We start from the raw sequence: 8,177 nt of genomic DNA on the forward strand, positions 1-8,177 counted from the left end.
TAGCAAAGTCGGCTGTACAACTGGGGCGAGTGCTAGGAAGTCTCTCTAGACCTGCCGTGTGGCGGCGCTCGGTCTGCAATCACTGATAGTGGCGACACGCGGGTCCGACGTATACTAACGGACCGCGGCCGATTTAAAGGCTACCACCCAGCAAGTGTGGTGTCTGGCGGTGACACCACATATTTCTCCTGTAACATAGACAATTCCGTTTTCTGTTCGTCCGATAAGGTTTGCGCCTCATTGTATTTGCAGCGTATGAACGAAGAATCTATTTCGTTTTGCCGACTGTTCTTTAATTCAGGTGCAAGCTTCGTGTACTGTGAATGCTCTTGCACCCACAGCACTTGCAAACTATGGCTCAGCCTGCTGTGTTTCGCTTTTGTCTTTATCAGATTCAAAACAAATTCTTAAGTTTACATGGCATTTTCCATGTAGGAGGTCGATCTCTACTTCCCGTTCATGCATGAATTCCTTACTTACGAGGCAGGACACGGTTTAAATTTTCACGACAAGAAACTAGGCGTTGATCCGCTCCGTTCTCGAATGCTACACCTATCCGTGCCTGTAACGTAAGTCTGGCCTCTGGCAGCAATAGCACCAGATACCACGCATCTGGTATTTACCAACCAACGTGTCAGGACTGCAAATCAGTTTATATAGGATAGACAAGCAGAAACTTTAATACCAGATACACAGAACACATAAGGGCATTAAAAAGTAACAGCTGTCATTCCATATTTGCTGAACACCTTATGGGCAATAAACATAGCCCAACAAACATAAACACTGATTTGAAAACATTAAGTTGTATATAGTTGCAGGTGACAAACTGTAAAGAAAAACAGACACTGTAAAAACGTAATACAGCAGGAAAACTACACCATGTGGTGAGAAGGTATGAATACAGAATTTTATGTGCTCTTCAAAAATCTGTAATTACGATATAGAAACTAATATTTATATGTATTCAAACAGTAAAGAACATTCATTATGTTTAACAGCCGTAATAATAATAAAAAAAACCTGATTATGCTGCAACTGCAGTGAAACATGTCTGGGACAAAAAACAAGACCATGTTCTGCTAAAAAAACATGTTATTGATAAAGTAAACACAGACAAAAAGAGTTTAATTATCAAGATGAATAGTTAAAGAAGTTTCGTCTCGCGTTTGCAGTTTATGGACAGTGGGCAAAAACACGGCAGAGTTGTGTCACTTGCGCATACTCATTTGCGTGTCGTCTGCTGTGTCTCTTCGTCTGCTGTTTCTTTCGACAATGGCAGCTCACGAGTCGTCAACAGATCCAACAATTCAGTTTTGTTTAGAAATTGAAATGAGGAAATCTCTAGGAATCTTCTGATATCGCATATGAAGACAGGTGTAAAAGGGAAGATTTATTGAAAGAAGTTTTGGACGACATTGCTGTACCGCTTGTGTAGTGTGAAAGGAAATGGACATTATGACAACACAGTGCAATTGTGAGCATTGTAAAATGGTCAAAGCTAAACGTGCGTCTGGGACAACTGAGATCTACGTTCCGAAATGGATATTTTACAAGCATATGAAGTATTTGGAAGGCGTGGACAAGCAAGGGAGAAAAAGATTTACAGTCGTAAGTAAAACGTCATTCACTAGCTTAACTGAAACTGTAAGACTTTTCGTCGGAATTTTTGTAATTACAACTGTATTTTCACGGGAACTTTACTTCTCTTCTCATACCATGTTGTCAAAATTTGATACAAAGTAGTTTGCGAATTAATGGCTTCATTGTTAAAAACTAAAGCTATCTGTAAGGGTTTTTCTCGAAAGTTTTTTATTACATTTGTCTTTTCACTCAGCATTTATTTATTCATATTCCTCTTGCCATTTCACTTTACCAACATCCGATACAAAGTAGCTAGCAAATTCATCTCATACATTTTTTGCTGTTTTTCCTGCATTGTCTTTCTTTCTCTGAAGACATATATTTTGCAGAGGCATCCTCCAACTGCCATCCGAAACCCTGCCTGTTTCTGGATCTTCCACATCAAAACAGCCAGGTAGTGAGTAAACTGTGGCACTTTCTTTATTTCTTCTAAGAAAATTGTGCAAAGACACAGTTACAGAAGTCACTAGTCTTGCTTTTTCAGGACCTTTGTTCTAAAAAAGGCACCGGAAAACTGCTTACAATATTCCAGAAAAATTCTCCACAATTCTTCTTGCGCGAGATATTCGGCAATTAAACATTCTTTTCTGGCTGCCCTTCTCTTGCCATCCTGCGTGTGGTTTCAGCATGTACTCTGAAAGAGCAAAAGCATCATCTCCCGCCATAACAAGTGGCAAAATTTCAGTCAGAATCCATTTCCATTGCTTTAGTCTAACAAAAAATAAAATCGCGGAACGTATGTTTACAAGAGTTTGAAACGGTTGTCAACATCTTCAATATTTGTAAGTTTCCCGAACTTACAACACTTGTATGTTTTTGTTTGTTGGAGTTGGTTTTCGGTGTGAAAGTCCCGTAAGGATCGTTTGACAACTTTAGGGGTGTTAGGCGTGTTGAGTTACGGGACTGCTGTTAAAAACGCTCCGTTAAACCTTTTATTTCGGCACTTTATAAATGGTGCGTTTTTATATTGCCTATGAAATGAAACTGAACTGTTAATAAAGAGCATTGTTTCTGCTGTCTCGTTGTTTATCCTATTACGCTTACACAAAGATGTGTGTGGGTAATACTGCAGATTACTGTTAAGACGAGATTCCTTGTATCCCTAAAGACAGCTACATAATTTGTAGCTAAATAACTTTTATGTGCACCATTTGTCGTGAACAGGGGTGTTAAATTATTCTGAGCAATATCAACGGTGGCGGATTGCGGGTTACTTTATGCCTTCCTTTTATAAATATTATACTCAGGTTTCTGTTAAATGTAGGATAATCCAAAATTTAAGTGTTAAGTTTTCACAATGAATGTCTTATTCAACTAATAACAGCACTGCGGTAATATAAGACATCTAATTTCTCTATGCGCATAGCAACAATGGTCCTACCAGTGAGCATGATTGATTTTTCTTTGGTTTGAAGCAGAACTTCAGTGCAAAAGGAAGCACATTAAGGTAAAGGTAGATGTCATTTGGACAGTAGTGAATGCTGGCCAAAAGCAGGAAAGTACGACAAAGTGTACAAACAATAACCTGCAAAGAGTTGTAAGAGATACACTTGCGGTAAACGTAGCAAGAAAACAGTTAATGTTCGAAGTGTGAAGTAGATTCCGAAGAAAGTGATGAATCATCTTTCTCAGGAACTATATTATGTAAACTATTCGAATGTTATCTTCAATACTTTTGAATTGTACCAAAGTTCTCTTAGAGAGATCTTTAACTTTTACTACTAATTTAAGTAGACATTGCTGAAGATAAGTTAAACGATTGAATAAGAGAAAAAAATGTATTTTTGAGAACAGTTTTCAGGGTGGGTAAATGGATAAACACAATCACGCTGAGCCACTGTGCAGTTCTCGCAGTAAAATTGGTAGGATTAGGCCTGTAGCTCACTACAGGCGATAATAGCGCAATACAGATTAATGAATCTGAATGTGGAGGATTCAAATTTGTAATTACGAGCGACATTCACAGATAAAAATATTCGCCCGAACAGGGACTTGAACCCTGGACCCTTAGGTTAAAAGCCTAATGCTCTACCGACTGAGCTATCCGGGCTACATGTGAAATGGCGCAAGATTACGTATATCAAATGTTTCGCATGTGATATTTTTAACCACAGTACATTTCCTTCACTTTTAAGCATAAGTGGATCAATCTGCAATTTAAACAAGGAGAGAAAGACGTTAGAGCATAGTCGCTGACGCTGTCGAAACCAATTTCGGACTGCACAGAACTCGCTACCAGTAGTGGTCATCTTCAAGGCGCCAGGAGTATTTACTGAACCAGTAAGCTAGCTGAAACATATGCTTTGTCTTAGTTTTGTTACGAACTTCTTGTTCCAGTCTACTACGCGTTTCACTTCCATAATATATAAAAAATTCTCATGTAAACAAGAGCTCGATTTTTAAAGAAGAGCGAAAAGTTCTGGACCACCTGCTAATTTACAAAGTGCGTAGTGGAAACTATTCACTCGTTATTCTCATACCGGTATATATCTTTAAATGCACGTTACTGAATCTCCTGCAAATAAGCGTCAGATGGAACAAAAAAAAAAAAAAATCTTTGCACACTAATGCAGTTAAAAATGTAAGAAGTATCATAGCTCCAACATTGAGAATTTATTGCAGGACATATTAATAACGCAAACATGCACTAAAATGTTTTCTTCTCTTCTTAAATGCTAACGCCTTACTTCATATAAATCCGATTACATCGCTAATAATGCACATAATTTTATCACGAACTACGTCGCTTGAAACCGTTAATGTTAAAAATGGTTTCACTGAAAGGTGTTGTTTGTTTACTCATTTATGAATCGTTTCGACAACATGAGGTATCAGGTTTCTGCTGGATATCATCGAAGAAGATAACCGTTCACGTTGTCAAAATGTCGTGCAAGAAAGACGCTAATATGCGGCGGAATACACAGCATCTCAGGACGTCAGTAGGCAGCCGGAATGTGTGAAGAATTACGCGAATCATTTCAGTTTCCGCGAAAGGCAAAGGTCCCACGCTTGAGTCACGGTCCGGCACGTAGTTTTAATCAGCCAAGAAGATTCAAATCACGCTCCACGAAAATTCATTCCTTATTCATTTCGGTTATGTCAGACTCGGAATCGATTATAATCCATCACGAATGAAATTTGATTACTATAACCTGTTTACAAATATCAAATTCGATATGAATTTTGTTCTGTTTACATGCAGGCTCTGCAGTCAGTCGTTTGTATTATTAAAACGTATTACTCACTTAAGTAAACTTATCGAACAGCGTAGCTGTGTGCTTGTTTATTTTCCTCTCGGGTTCTTTAATGGGCACACCGTTTAGTTTTGTCAAACTCTATTTTTCCTTCTGCATGTCGGGTTTCCCAAATTCTTAAGAGGACTTGTACATTAGTTTGAATCAAACGAAAGGGAGTAAGGACATGATTTTTTTTTTTTTTAATAAAACGATGGTTCCCTGGGCCATTGGTCAAATCTGCCACGTTTTCCAAGTTCTGCCAGACATGAACGTCTTTCGCAACAAAGTGGTCATGTTCCAAAGTACTAAGTGTCCGAACGTTCTGTGATAGTATAAAACATGTGCGACAGAAAGCGAAAAAGAATGTACAGGATTGATTCCATTGCGCAAGGGAATTGTTACGTGTGAATCATCCAGGAATCGGAGTTTTGCTCACTTAATGTCAGTCACGAAAAATCTAAGCAACAGATGTAAGATTTCTTTGATCAGTTTGATAACATTTCGAAGAAACAGAGACTAGTCATTTTCAGAGATAAGTGTGGAGGACCAGATCCCTTTTTTTTTTTTTAGACTTATTTCACCAATTTATAAGTCTTCATAAAGGAATAAACCACATCATACATGATGCTGGCTATGAAGTGTGGAATATGTAGATTAACGCAAAAAATATGACGTGACCCAGTAGTGTTAAGTGAAAAGTCGTATTAATCTGGTAATTTGTGTCCCGGAAATAAATGGGGCAATACATATTTGCTTCTAGCGCCAATGAGACAATCATAGAGTTCTCAGGATACTAAAACGTCTTTAAGGCAATAAGGAACTATAGCAAATCTTCGATTAAAAAAAATTCATTAGCCCAGGTCTGATGTAATAGACGACCCGAAGGCTATTTTTGTTGTCGTTGATGTTGTGGTCGTCAGTTCGAAGACTGATTTGATGCAACTCTCCACGCTATTCTGTCCTGTGCGAGCCTCTCCAACTCCGAACAACTACTGCAACCTACATCCCTCTGAATCTGCTTACTGTATTCATCTCTCGGTCTCCCTCTACAATTTTTACCCTCCCCCCCTCCCCGTACAGACACTTGCCTCCAGTATTAAATTGGTGATCCCTTGATGTCGCAGACTGAATCAAGCTGTGCCACAAATTTCTTGTCTCCCCAGTTCTATCAAGTACCTCCTTATTTGTTGTCTGCCCATCTAATCTTCAGCATTATTTTGTAGCACCAAATTTCAGAAGCTTCTATTTACTAGTTTCTTTTCCCTAAACTGTTTATCGGCCATGTTTCATTCCATACATAACTACACTCTACACAAATATTTTCAGATAGACTTTCTAACACTTAAATCAATATTCCATGTTAACAAATTTCTCTTCTTGAGAAACGCTTTTCTTCTCATTGCCAATCTACATTTTCTATTCTTTCTACTTCGGCCGTCATCGGTTATTTGGTTCCCAAACAGCGAAACGCATCTACTACTTTAAGCGTCTCTTTTCGTAATCTAGTTCCCTCAGTATCACCTGATTTAATTCGACTACACTCCATTACCCTTGTTTTGCTTTCGTTGCTGTTCATCTTATATCCTCGTTTCAAGACGCTGTCCATTCCCTTCAACTGCCCTTCCAAGTTCTTTGCTATCTCTGACAGAATACTACGTCGTCGTCACACCCCAAAGTTTTTATATCTTCTCCCTGAACTTTAATACCTACTCCAGATTTTTCTTTGGTTTCCTTTTCTGATTACTCAGTGTACAGATTGAATAACTAAGGAGATGGGCTACAACCCTGTCTCACTCCCATCTCAACCACTGCTTCCCTTGCATGCCCCTTGACTCTTGTAGCTGCCGTCTGGTTCCTGTATAAATTATAAAACCATTCGCCTCCTGTATTTTACTCCTGCTAGCTTCAGAATTTCAAATATAGTACTCCAGTCAGCAGTGTCAAAAGCTTTCTCTAAGTCTACAACTGCAACGAACGCAGTTTTGCCTTTCCTTAACCTACATTCTACAAATAGTAGGGCCAGTATTGCCTGGCGTGTTGCAAATTTTCTCTGTAATCCAAACTGACCTTACCCGAGGTCGGCTTCTATCAGTGTTTCCCTTCTTGTGTAAAGTATTCTGTTAGCATTTTGCAAGCGTGTCTTATTAAACTGATAGTTCGGTAATATTGGCACCTGCCAGCACCTGCTTTCTTTGAAATTGGAATGATTACATTCTTCTTAAAGCCTGAGAGTATTTCGCCTGCCTCATACTCTTGCTCGGCAGGTGGAAGAGTTTCATAATGACAGACTTTCCCAACGCTATTTTTATCATATCAAATAAATAATTAGAACTCACCTAAGACCTAAAGATATGGGGTATTAGGGATCAGAATGCTTATATTTGCCATAGCCTATATTAGACTGTGTTTGTATATAAATAAATTTTCTGCTACCAGTCATGATTTTTTATTCATATTTTACAGGACGCGTTTCGGGAAAGGATTGCCATTTTCAAGTGTGTATTTCTTTGTAGTATGCCATTTTTATGTAATGTTTTTGAGGTATCAGATTCTACTTTGTTTTGTTGATTTTATTACGATATATAAAAAACGTACAATTTTAGTTAATTACCGATTTTTAAGTGTAGTTAGTGGCGAAATTTGGAAGAACTTGTACTTAGTTTTCTTACAGTCCATTTGTGCAGAGTCTGACACATGTTAAACATCACTCACAACTTTCAGTTCACTGTACACATTGAGAATAGCTAACATAAACAAACAGTTTTTATATGTAGTTGACAGATAATGTTACAGGTCCACCACAGATATGCTTTTGTGCAGAAGGTATTAATAATAACGATATGGATTATAATTTGTTTACATCAATGGCGGTTATTCCTATGTGTTACTACTTTTATTGAAGTATATGTGGAAACATCTGAAGAAATTCATCTTTTGTTTAGCATTTTGTCTTTATATTTTCTGTAATGTGTATATATCTCCAGTTCTTCTAACAAATCCATTTTATTCCCTTTATTTAGGCAGTGAAGTACTCAGACATTTTGCTCTACTTTTCCAGATAGGTGTCCTATGTTTTGTAAGTCTGTAGCTGTTGTGGCTGGCTCTGAGCACTATGGGACTTAACATCTGTGGTCATTAGTCCCCTAGAACTTAGAACTACTTAAACCTAACTAACCTAAGGACAACACACACATCCATGCCCGAGGCAGGATTCGAACTGTAGCTGTTGTGTGTGTAGGCTTTAACAAAACAGACAAACAACATACGTAAGTAATATGGGACAGCCATTTGGTTAAG

General features: G+C 38.1%; 1 non-coding gene across 1 annotated transcript; it reads right to left on the reverse strand.

Moving 5' to 3' along the window:
• Positions 1-3,621: 3,621 nt before the first annotated feature.
• Positions 3,622-3,694, reverse strand: Trnak-uuu (transfer RNA lysine (anticodon UUU)). The gene has a single exon. It is a non-coding gene; the product is annotated as a tRNA-Lys (tRNA).
• Positions 3,695-8,177: the final 4,483 nt, after the last annotated feature.

The sequence above is a fragment of the Schistocerca nitens genome, chromosome 1 (genome assembly GCF_023898315.1).
Source record: "Schistocerca nitens isolate TAMUIC-IGC-003100 chromosome 1, iqSchNite1.1, whole genome shotgun sequence".
NCBI classification, from domain to species: domain Eukaryota; kingdom Metazoa; phylum Arthropoda; class Insecta; order Orthoptera; family Acrididae; genus Schistocerca; species Schistocerca nitens.